The following is a 12,687-nucleotide window of genomic DNA, read 5'->3' as shown; positions in this document are numbered from 1 at the left end:
CTATGTGTTGTTTGTTTATCTTGTTTCATGATTGTCCAAGACTTCTTGGCTAATCATATCGCTGATGGCTTTTGATAAAATCTAATTTTTCGCACAGCCCCCAGCACACTCAACTCGGACAAGTAAAATGCGCTTCATGCAGCCTTTTGCACTGTTGCAGTGGCGGGTAAACAGGGTAGGGGGAAAAAGAATTGGCAGACTTGAGCAATTTTTCTGCTGCTGAACTCGTTTACTGTGACAGCAGGCGTTCACAGTGGACACTGCCATCTCTTGTACTTGCACACATTGTTTTTTATCTGCTACAGTGTTGCCTGTTGAGGCTTCTGAAGTACACATACAAATGGCGCCACTCTTGGAGTCCATGAGGAGCACAAAACTAAGGTGGTGCGAATATTTGGAACAATATAATATAAACTTGAAAACAAGTAGAATAGGTGGTTTCAAGCCCACACCTCAGTAACGGCTCCCACCATGTAACAAATCAATTTTAAAGGATGTGCTTTTGCTGACTGCGTGCACCGAAAGCAATTGCCAAGCCAGAAACTAATTGTGGACGCCACGTTTTGCATATCACCCATTGACAGTTTCAGGTTTGGTGAACAAGTCTTATTGCCATTGACATGGCTCATAGCAAAGACAGACTAATTTCTTCGGAATCGCCAATTGATTTTTCAGACCTGCTTAATTATTCAGACATCCTTGTGGCACAGCTACCTTCTCTCTTCCAAACAGTGTATGAAACTTTTTAAGTTGGTGCAGTCATCTTGGGAAAGTGGTGCCATCTAGCGTATGGCTGGGTTCTGCTGCCGTGCTGGAATGTGCAGCCACTTGCAGTGGTGCTTTGCTGTTCAAGAAAATTGCTTTGCTTAGCTGTACAATGGTTTTTTCTTGTTTTCCATGCATGCATGTGTGTTGGTGTGCAAACGCTGCTGTTCAGTAGGGCATCTACTCGGGGGGTGACTTTAAAGGGGGGTATGGGCCAGAGGCTGAATCCCCAGCATGTTCTCCTGCCCCCCATTTCCCCTCCTTCCTCTATATAGTGTCAAGTGATGGAATGCTCACCTGCATCCCCATAAAAAATGGAGAATCAATCTGCCTCTCCAATAGAAAAATCCTGGCACCATCCCCTTGTCTACTCTATGCTAATTCCATAAAACAGTGTGCTGTGGTTATTTTAGCATTAAAAAAGTGTATTTTGCCTGTAATGCAAGAAGCAGCGATGGAATATGCATAGTAAGTCTTGCATGGTTTTGTCTGGTATCAGCTGGAGTAAACATATGCAGAAGCACAAAAAAAATCTGCTTACGAGAAGAAAACTTGTTTCATTGTTGACTCTAGTCTATGTAGTCGTGGCGTCGGGCAATTATAGCTGTCCAGGTACATTATTCCTTTCTGCTGTAGCATTGGCAGAAGCGCAATATTATGTGCAGCAAGTCTTGCACAGTTTCGTGCAGCATTAGTAGGAGTAAACATTCACAGGTGCATGTAGATAAATCTATTTCTTCATCTTTTCCATCTTAGCTTTTGCATTTTACCACTGACTTTAAGTTCTTTCACCTCAGTGCTGGTTTATAGGTAAGCTGCAAAGTGTGGAGTCAGCCAATCGTAGCAGCTAGAGGTGCGACTGCGATCTCCAGGTGCAGTATTCTCTGCTGCGGCATCAGCAAGTGGCTGAGAAGGAGTACCTCCGAATCTGTGGGACTATAGTTTGAATCACTCGAAATAACTAGCCTTTTCATTTTTAAATGATATTTTTGCAAAGCACCTCGCAATTCTTGCGATAGATATCGGTAGGCATCAAAACGACCAAGGGAGTGAGCCCACAACAGCCATCACTGGAAAAATAAATGCACTGATTGCTGCAAAGTTGCGTTAATTTTCTTTTGTGATGCAGGAAAATGGGGATTTTGTGCACGTACAGTAAACCCTTGTTATAATGAACCCGCTTTATGCAAGATTTTCCCCAGCCTTGACCCAAATACTCGCGGTGGCGCTCCGTGCCTTTCACACCGAGCGAAGCTTTCTGTACTGGACGAGCGAACTATTCTCTTCGTTGCCCAGCTATGCCATCGTGCCGCCTGTGCACTCTTTTTCCTCCACGCTGTGTCCACTCACCCTCACCCTTTCAGATCATTCTTTTTTGTTGTGGCGATTGCGCTGCACAGCATGCCGACTATCACAATCGCAGGGTCCACCACGATCAAGAGCAACTGTCATGGCGCCGGCACAAGTAAAACAAAAAAAAGTAGAATAAAAATAAAGCAAGCAAGAAAGAAAACAAAAGGCACAGTTAGCAGTGCTCAGGAGCACTCGTAAGCTTCCGCAGAAACTGCGCAAGCACAACCATGCTACTTTGCTCCATCAACAGAAAGAAGCCGATAAGCCTCGGACCTCCTCACAGCCCCTCGCTCGCCGGCTCGGGCGGAAAGATAAAAGAATGTCGCTATCTTTGCTATTATTCAGGGGGATTATTCGCACCAAACAAATTAGCAACCCTCTCCGTCGGCACACCCTTCCATGGCCGTGGTGCTGTGAAAGTAGTGCGCATAGGGTCACCCAAACCAAGATCGTATTGGCTCCCTCACGCAGCTTGCCCAGTGGAGCCAATTGTGACCGAGAAATTGGATTCCGATCTCAATCTGGCTCGATTGCGATCAAAAATGCACCATGTGACACCCATATTGCACTTCCGCGGAGTTCTATTATTTCAGTTATAGTACTTCTTTAGCTTTTATGGAGTAGTTGCTTTTATCGAATTAGCGCTTATGTCGATTTCTTTTCGCCATCCCGTTCACTTCATTATAACAATGGTTTACTGCACATGCATTTCGATGTAGCGTTCTAAATAAATTCACTGCCGAGCACAAGAAGTTAAGAAATTGTGCAGCTCAATTTCAGCGGTGCAGGCACAACACAACACTTAGAACTGCCGAAGTAGCATTTTTAATGCCGAGGTCCAGATGCGGTACAAACTTCTTATGTTTGTCTGCCTGATGTATGCCACCTGCATAAGTTTGTAAGGTGGGTTACAGCACAGTTACTGGTCCCGAACAACAGGTGTAGCCGACATCTGAGGCACTTGAGCTTAAAAACAGCCAGAATGCAACCGTTCTTGCACTACAAATGATCCAGCAGCTTATTTCTAAGAGCAATGTGCACCACAGAACATATCTTCAACTACGAGCAGTTTCTTTTTTTTTTTTTTAGGGCAATAAAAGGATAACCACCAGTGTTGACCTGTTGACAGAAACGTTTAACTCGAAATAACATTGGCTTGACCAGCATAGACAGCTTAAGAGCAAATTTTGGCAAATATGCAAGATACTAGTATACACGTGCATAAACACGCTTGTAAACAACAGACATGCATGGATGCAGCTGATGTACAAAATCGTGGATTCAGTGGTGCTTATGCCCATGTGTGGCATCTGCTGCACTGCTGCTTCGCACCTGTATGCCTGCACCAATTAATTAAATTATGGGGTTTTACGTGCCAAAACCACTTTATGATTATGAGGCACGCTGTAGTGGAGGACTCCGGAAATTTTCGACCACCTGGGGTTCTTCGACGTGCACCTAAATCTAAGTACTACACAGGTGTTTTCGCATTTTGCCCCCATCGAAATGCGGCCACTGTGGCCGGGATTCGATCCCGCGACCTCTTGCTCAGCAGCCCAACACCATAGCCACTGAGCAACCACGGCGGGTGCCTGCACCAATAGGTGCAACCAGTGGGGAGGGTGCAGAAAAATCGTTAACCAGTCCTGCATGTTTCCTGCACCTTTTGAAATGAATGGCATAATTTAGAGGGCATTATTGCTGCATCGCTGAAACAAATTGCAGGGTACAGCACCTTGTGAACCAGTTCGCACGGTGCAGGCAACTCGAACGGACATATGACCGCTTTATTTAGTGCAAGGTTGCAACCAAATTGCTAGCTTGCTTATTGTTCACTTCTACAAGCACGTGGTACTGTGTTTTTTGTCAGTGTTTTTCCTTCTAGTGCGTATGGTCAAAGTGAGAAAATGTTATAGAAGCTAGACAGATATACTCGCTGCATGTTCACAATGCTCATGCCTTTCCCCCCTCGCACACACATAAAAAGGGTGAATAAAAAGCTTTGGAAGTTGTATCAGATGTGACACAATCGTAAGTCAGCAACAAAGAACCTTTATTAACAAGACGAGGTAGGTATACATAGTACCCTGCATGATAAGCACGTGTAGTCTTTATCTGTAGCTCATTCGCATAGTGGTAGCAGAGCATGCGCTCGCATGGCAGGTGAGCCTTGCATGATACATCTCCTTATGGACACATAACAGTTTATGCTACTTGATTAAAGTTACTATCGTAGCATAGTCGGTCAGGAGGTCGTGTCTGCCGCGCTGATCTGCGTAGGACTGGATGAGGAATGAAATTCTGAGAACCATCCTGGCTCTGATAATCCTGGCTATCAGCCTGCGCACTCTGCCCTAAAGCTGGTGTGTGATTTCGATTTTCCTCGTTGCGTACGCACTGGGGAAATTCTAGCTCGGTGGCACCATCACTATCGTCACTCGACGAGAGCTCACTTTTCAATGGTTTTTTACGATACTTCTCGCACGTCCTCGGCAAGTGTCGCCGGTTGCGTCGTGACTTTCTGCCATCTTCCGTAGCTACCTCATATGACCTTGGTGCGGCTGGCCCTAGCACCTGTGCCTTGCGAGTCTATGACTTGTCCTTGATCCTTACGACATCGCCTTTCTGGAGTGCTGGTAGGCATCGGCCCCGAGCTTCGGACTGCTTATGTTTAGTCACGTGAATACTTGAGCGTTGGCTGAAGTCCGGAAGTCTTGTGCGTAGGCGTCTTCCCTGTAGGAGTTCACTCGGTGAGCGACCGTTTTCGAGAGGGCACGAACGGTAGCTTAATAACCCAAGCCAAAAATCCTGTTTCGAATCCCTAGTCTTTTTCATAATTCGTTTTACAATTTGAACACGTTTCTCGGCGAGGCCGTCGGACTGGGGGAAACGTGGGCATGAAGTCACATGATGGAAGTCGTATCTAGAAGCAAAAAATGCGAATTCGTGAGACGAAAACTGAGAACCATTATCGCTACAAACTTCTACTGGGATAGCATATCTGGAAAAAATGGCACTCGGTTTTTCGATGACAGATTCGACCAGTTTTTCGACTTATCGAAAATTGGACACGGCATCAAATACGCATAGGTATGAACTACCACCTTGCTGGAAGATGTCGACTCCCACTCTGTACCATGCATACAATGGTGGAGGCCTTAATACTAGAGGTTCACTTTGCTGCGTGTAAGCATACTTGCAGCAAGCTACACAGCTTTGTAGCATCCTTTCGATGTCAGTGTTAAGACCTCGCCATAAAACCAAACGTCTAGCTTTTGCCTTTGACTTACTACCTTGCATCCTTTAAACAGAATGCCTTCGACAAGAGTTAACTCGGATGCGAACGGTTTCAAATTGCCTTTGAGTCTTCCCTTGCCGTTTAGGTAGTTGATAACTTTAAACTCGGGATCGGCTGCGATTTCCCTCGCTAGGCGATCCATTGTCACTTAGCTTACCAAATCCGAGACAATGCTTGTTGCGTGGACTTCTACATCCTCGCTGGACCCAGTGGTATCCCCAGCTGCAGCTGGCGACGATCTTGACAGCATGTCAGCCAGGAGCTGCTTTTTGCCTGGCACCAAATGAAGGTCATAGTCATATGTAAGCAAGCGCAGAAAAAAAACGAAGTCGTGGCGGCATGTCACTGATCACTTTTGAAGCGATAGTGATTAACGGGCATTGGTCGGTCTCAATAAGAATCTTGTGACCATATACAAGCTGGTGAAATTTTGCGCAGCCAAATGTAATCCCCCATCACTTCTTTCTCTATCTGGGAATATCTTTGTTCTGCGACAGTCGTAGCACAAGATGCATAGGCAACTGGCCACCAATCGTCGCCGTAACACTGCAAAAGTGCAGCCCCTAGCTCGCATTTTGAGGCCTCTGCAGAGATTTTTGTTTCTCTAGACGGGTCAAAGATAGCAAGCAACGGTGGTTTGCTTAAATGCTTGCAAATAACTGCCCATTCGTGAGCATGCTGCTGAGTCCATTCAAAAATAGTGCCTTTCTTTAAAAGACTGCGTAGAAGGTTCGTTTTATCGGACAGGTGAAGTATGAACTTGCCCAAGTAATTTGCCACTCCTAGCATCCCGTGCACTGCCGCCTTGTCTGTCGGGTGAGGCATTTCGTCCAGTAATCTGCTCAGTGAAGGGTTTGGCTTTTTGCCGTCTTGAGATATGACCCCACCCAAGAAATCGATTTCAGTCAGCCTGAACTTGCATTTATCAGCATTGAACATCAATCCAGCCTGTCTGGCCAACTGCAAAGCATGGCGGAGGTGCGCATCGTGCTCAATTGCAGTAGCTCCCCAGATTGAAATGTCACCTATGTACACGTGCACTCCAATGGCGCGGTCAAAGATTTCACTCATTGCCTTCTGGAATACTTCTGGCACTGAAGTTATTTCGAATGAGAGCCTTAGGAAGCGGTAATGCCGAAATGGTGTGCCAAACGTGCAGATATTTGACGTTGCATTATTTACAGGGATTTGGTGGAAACCGGAGCTTGCGTCAAGGCGCGAGAAGTATTTGGCCCCTGCCAACTGTGCTTCTATATCTTCTCGTTTTGGCATTTTATAATGCTCCCGCTTTAGACAGTCAATGATGTTTCGGGGATTGAGACACACACAGAATTTTCCGTTTCTTTCTTCTTCTTCTTCTTTTTTTTTTTTTTTTTTAACGATGACTAGAGGACTCGCCCAGTCTGTCGGTCCGTTGACCTTCTCGATGATGCTGCTGCTTTCCTTCCGATCTAGCTCATCCCGGAGTGGTTCTCTGTGCCAGTGGTACCCGTCGCGCTTGCATTACTATTGGTGTTGCATCCTTGCGCAAGACCATGTGGTACTCTCGTTGCAAGCAGCTGGTTCCCCGAAATAAATCTGGAAATTCCTTCAGGATGTCAGCGGTGCCATCCTTGCTGACAGTATCCACTGTGCATGACACCAGTCCCAGCGTTTTGCTTGCGATTAGTCCAAGGATTGCTGGGTTACTCTTCTTTACAATGCAAAAGGAAACGCTGCCGGACCGATGATTCACAGCAACTTGCAGAGTTGTTACGCCAATGTGCTTAATGACGCCACTACTATATGACCGAAGGACTGCACTACTTGGCTTTAGCTTGAGGTCTCCCTTGCATCTTCTGCAGATAGAGTAGGGCAACAAATTGGCTTGGGAACCTGTGTCAACTTTGAGCACTACCGTTTCACCTGCAACTTCTGCCTTAACCGTCCAATCTTATCTGCTGCTGACGTTGGAGATTTTTACATCTAGAACACCGAAGTCGTCACAATCTTTGTGTACCTCATCTACTCGTTTATGGCAGCACAGAGCGAAATTATTCTTTCGTTTACACACAAAGCATGTCTTTCCGGAAGCTGGGCACCTTGCTTGCGCATGAGACCGATTGCATTTGATGCAACTGTACTTTTGCAATTTTTTTAACCACAGCAACTCGGCCGTCTGTCTGCAACCACGCTTCATTCTGTAGGGCAGATACTTCCGCCGCACGGCATGTCTGTACAGCTTTGAGGAGCGCGATGTCCTTTTCTTTGAGCATCTTTTCACGCAGCTTGGCGTTGTTTCTACCGAAGACAATCTGGTCGCGTATTAAGGATTCAGTCAAGGGATCGAAGTTACAGCTGCGTGCCTGTCTTTTGAGGTCACGCAGGAAATGCTTGAAAGCTTCGCCTTCTGCTTGTGTTCTCGAGCAGAACAAGTATCTCTCAAAAACTTCATTCTGCTGCTCTTGGCAGTATTCAGCGAACTTGTTTGCTACGATCTCATAATATTGCTTGCTTTCTTCCGCAGAAAAAATCACTGAATACCTCGAGCACGTCGTCTCCCGCAAAGCTCAGCAGAAGCGCGGTCTTTACGGCTGGAGTCCTCGGTTCCTTCACTACTGCCGTAGCCTCCAAGAACAGCTCAAACTTATGTTTGAATCGTTCCCAATTCTTTGCTATGTTTCCGTATAGCAGCAGGGGGTCAGGTGCCTTAAGTAGTTCCATCCTTGGCGAGCAATTGATTCGTCCTGCCCAAACTTTGCGTCGTATTCCTCAGCTGCTGCTTGCTGTCCGGGGTCGATTCATGCGTGTGCGTCGCGAAGCGACGCAACCACTTCTGACACCATGTATCAGATGCCGCACGATGGGAAGTCGGCAACAAAGAACCTTTATTAACAAGACGAGGTATGCATATATAGTACCCTGCATGATAAGCACGTGTAGTCTTTATCTGTAGCTCATTTGCATGGTGGAAGCGGCGTATGCGCTCGCATGGCAGGTGAGCCTTGCACGATACATAATTAGGCTTTTAAGAACCTGTGTGATTGAAAACGGCGATAAGTCTTTTTCACAGTATCGGATAGACGGCACAACACCACCAGTCTAAGCATTTCCCGAAAAATTTCCGAAAATTGGTAATGAAGAATGAAGTTTACAAATATAACTCTTCACTAAAAACAGGTATTGCAGTTTTGTAAACAGCACCTGTTAAAGCATCTAAAGTGGAGAAATGTTTACGAGTGTTTTGCAGAAGTCGTACTCGTAAATTAGCGGTATGGTATTTCAGGGTGGTGTATACTTAATTTTGCCCACCTTAGATGCATGTTTAGATGCAGTTTACAAAGCAGGGTTACAGCTTTGTAAACTTGATGCTTGGGGGTTCTTCTTTTTTTTCAGTTTTGCAATTTTCAACAATCTTTTTAAAACAATTGACGGCCTAAATTAAAAATCTGCTTCCTACAGTTGTTAGATTTTAACTTTTTCTTTAATATGCAATAAACCTTGTCAAAATCAGTGCTGTGGTTCAGGCAAGTACCCAGAATTTTCTTTAGGGGGGAGGGGGGGTACCTTTACTAGTACAAATGTGAATAATGCCCACCATTCGCCATAAAAAAGAGTAAACCTGCAACAGAATTGAAATAAGGTGATCTCACAGGTACGCCTATGAGATACACCTCTCCTTTACTTGGCAAAGAAGGAACCACATCAAATGGACTTGCGCATGAAAGAAGCACAGGAAGAACACTGCCAAGAACAAGTAAACAAGCAAAAGTGTAGAATAAAGATTTCTAGTAGCATTTCTTGAATTAGCTCTGGAAGGATTATAGAGATATATATTTGCGGAACAATCGCAGTTCTTTTGGATCCCTTTACTGCTCTACCAATTTAAGTGCCAAAACTGACTCGTGTTGTTATTTGGGAAGTTGGTTAACGATTCGTGGTCACCAGTCCCGTATAACCGCATAGAGCGCAGGACGCTGCGGTTCTAGACGTACTGCGCCCGCCGCGGAAGGTTAGAAAAACACCCACATTAGTACAGCAGAGAAGCGGCTACATCAGATGGCTCGACTGATGACTGTAGACGTGACATTCAAAAAACACGGAAAACTTCTCACTGCCGGTGGCATTTTCTCTACTTCCTTTTTAAATAAAAAGATGTTAATCCATAAATATTTTCACAAACAACAGTTAAATTTGTTAATTTTTGCTTTTCCTTCCTGTTTGGCTGTTGCCTTGGCTTTCTCCTTTAGTAGATCGCTTAATTTATCAACTCCTTGCAACTGTTTCCAGTTGCCTATTTCGCACAAAAAGGGCTGTACGATTATGGAAAAGCCAGACAAGGTAACGGGTGACAGATGATATTGCTTATGGGTTTAACGGTTATTGCAGACTCTGATGATGAACGCTGTTTTGCGTTATTTTATTTTCCACCTTATCTAACCCATATCGTGGGTATATGGTTCCGAAGATCTGCCAGCGTCGCGGCGAGCCATTACTCGAGGAAATAATGAAGCAAAAAGAAAAGTTCAATGCAATTGGTGTTTTCTCCGGCCGCAACTTGTTGCACAAGCATACAGACCAGCTGACTACGAACCGAATCGCTTTCCTGGTCCCAGGCACAGTCTAAACAAAGAAGGTTGAACTAACAAAGCAACAGTGATGCGCGTGATTGTTGAATAGATGGTAAGAACTGAACTCATCTCGAGTTAATCGCGCGGGCGGGCACCAAATTGAGGAGAAAACTGGCCTTCACACCCCAGGAGATTCCGATTATTACCGCCATCCAAAAGGAGCGAAAAAATTGACAACCATTCCACTCTGTGAAGATGGAATGGCAGCGAAAGCTGATGACAGTCAGTCAAAGCTCTCAAATGAAAAGCAAAGTGCTTCACCTCCGCCACGGCTCGGCCCCAAGGTAGTGCAATGCCGGGCCGACCCACGGCAGAGGTGAAACAGGCGTTAAGCACTCCCCATCCGGATGCTGCTTAATTATTTCGGCCCCCCTCTGGGTACGTGCCTGCTGTGGTTGCCAAGAAAAATTATTTCTCTGTTCTCATGTATTTAGATAAGAGCTCCCTAGCTAAAGCACGCCACTCTGCTCATTGTAAGACTTAGAAGTATGAGACATCGAATTCCTTGACGCATACCTATATCTTTCATATGTAACCAACAATTTTTGGTTGTGAATGCAAGCAGTGAGACGAGTCTCTAGCCTTCATAGTATTGCCTACCACATATGAAACTGAGTAAAGAGCACCTGGAAATGTTTCCTCCTAGCAAATGTAGTTGCCTGGCTTTGCAGCACGACTTCTTGTTGATGGTACTGGCACCTTTCTACACACCTGTGCAGTGCATTGACATATTTTCAGCCTACACTTGCAGCTAGAGCACCAGCAAAGTCAGAGCCAAACATAACAGTGCTTCCTTTAACAGTGTACCACACTGTCATGCTCGCAACAAAATGCAAGACGTCACGTCACAAACACTAATGATTCTCCTCACACTGATGTCGCACCCATAGCTATGTACCAATGCAGTCATCCATTTTCCTGAAATTTTAAAACTAAGCAGGTTGACACTCCTTCCTCTCTTGTATCTCAAATTTCCATGGAGGAAAGAGAATACTAGGAGGGAGCATGACATTAGGCATCCAGCCTTTACAAGGCAATCTCCTCTAATGCCATTTTCTCCCTGCAGTCACTTGGGAAATCATGGCAAATGTGCAGATCGCGTGTTGAATCTTAGTAACATCATGTTGGTTCATTGTAGATCTGAGTGTCGAAGTATGCAACGGAAGCAGCCAAGTGTAAAAGAATTAAAGTGAACAAAATGGAACCAGAGCATGCATCGAGTGAGAAGCATTGAGCTACATAGATGTGAAGGAGAAGTGAACAGAAGACATTTCAGGAAACATCAAAGCAAGCTTCACTTATCCACCGATTCCCACACATGCCTGAGGTTCACCGATTTTTTTATGACTAGGCTTCTAGGTTGTCACATGATGCTCCCGCTTGCCTTTTTTTTTTCTTTTCTATTCATATTTTACTTTGTGCCACAAGTTTTGTTCAACTTCTTTCACATTACTGCTGGTTCCTGATTACAAAAGAAACCTACTATAAAAGCAGCAGAGTCAGGTTGTGACCAACGATAATCGGGTGCCTTGATACTCATTCTTAAATTCTCATTCATTGCATAGCTAGGGTCTTGACTCTGGCAGGTGTGATGCCTTCAAATAGCAAAAGAGTGTTTATTGGTCGGCTGCCTGCTCCTAAAGGTTGACATATGTGATGACATCGATCTGAAGAATGTTCCATGGCCATGAGTGGTGGGTTACATCTTGTACACATACACAAATGCACAAGAATGCGGATGTGGGAACAGCTGTTGCTGTAGCGCAATTGGTAGTGCAGCGAATGCGTAATGCAGAGGTTATGGGTTCGGTTCCCACTGGCGGTATACTGCTGTCTCATCCACTTTAATTTTCCTTCAGCTTGTCATTTCTACACTTCAATTTAAACTACAAATAATTTGCCTTTTGGTTTCTTTGGCTTCATATGATTGTGGCAAACAAAACTTGAGCCCCTCAGCCCCCCCTTGTTCTTATTCACAGTCACCCTGTCCCACAAATCGAACCTGGCAGGCTGGCATCAATGTCTTTCCAGGGCAGTCGCTCTGTCAACTGAGCTAACTAGGAGGCCGGGTGAGAGTGAATAAACTCAAAGGCTTCTGTGGAAATATGCAAGGTGGAGGAAGCTTATGAAAGGGGATAAGAACCATGCACACTACAAAATTGCGAAGGAAACCCGTTTTGTATATTTAAGCTACTGAGCTGCTTCTGGATGGATGACAGTTTTCCTTTTCATGAAACAATTAAGATGTGATGCTGAGTTTTGTGCATGTACATGTATTGTCTAGCAAAAAGAAAATGTCATAATACAGGTGGAAAGATCACGAGACGGTCATTAGAGGAAACGCCAGTTCCCCCCTACGGCATGGCCGGGGCGCGATGCACCGCAAAGAAGAGCCGGACTGCTCGAGTCGGGGGACCAAACAAAGAATGACATAGGTATTCTGTGGAATCTTTGGTGTAATGACCATAGCATAAACAACCAGATGACTTTATTGCAGCGAGGGAAAATGCCGCAGGTATACTTACAGCGTTTGGCACTGAGTGGCGCCCCGACGTAACGATTCGAAACCGAAAGCCGACACAGGATATCACAGCACCCAAACTTAACACTGAAATTCACAAATTTTTAATTGACTACACTCCGCATCTTACAATTATGGAA

At 45.1% G+C, this 12,687-nt stretch overlaps 1 long non-coding RNA gene across 1 annotated transcript; it reads right to left on the bottom strand.

Annotated features, from left to right (window-relative positions):
- Positions 1-4,150: 4,150 nt before the first annotated feature.
- LOC126547934 (uncharacterized) lies at positions 4,151-11,989 on the bottom strand. The gene is made up of 3 exons (XR_011896105.1): positions 10,653-11,989; positions 5,574-5,689; positions 4,151-5,041 (listed from the first exon to the last, which is right to left on the bottom strand). It is a non-coding gene; the product is annotated as an uncharacterized lncRNA (long non-coding RNA).
- Positions 11,990-12,687: the final 698 nt, after the last annotated feature.

Source organism: Dermacentor andersoni, chromosome 1 (genome assembly GCF_023375885.2).
Source record: "Dermacentor andersoni chromosome 1, qqDerAnde1_hic_scaffold, whole genome shotgun sequence".
NCBI lineage: Eukaryota > Metazoa > Arthropoda > Arachnida > Ixodida > Ixodidae > Dermacentor > Dermacentor andersoni.
Note: the sequence above shows the minus strand (reverse complement) of the source record. Positions and strands in the feature narration are given on the sequence as shown.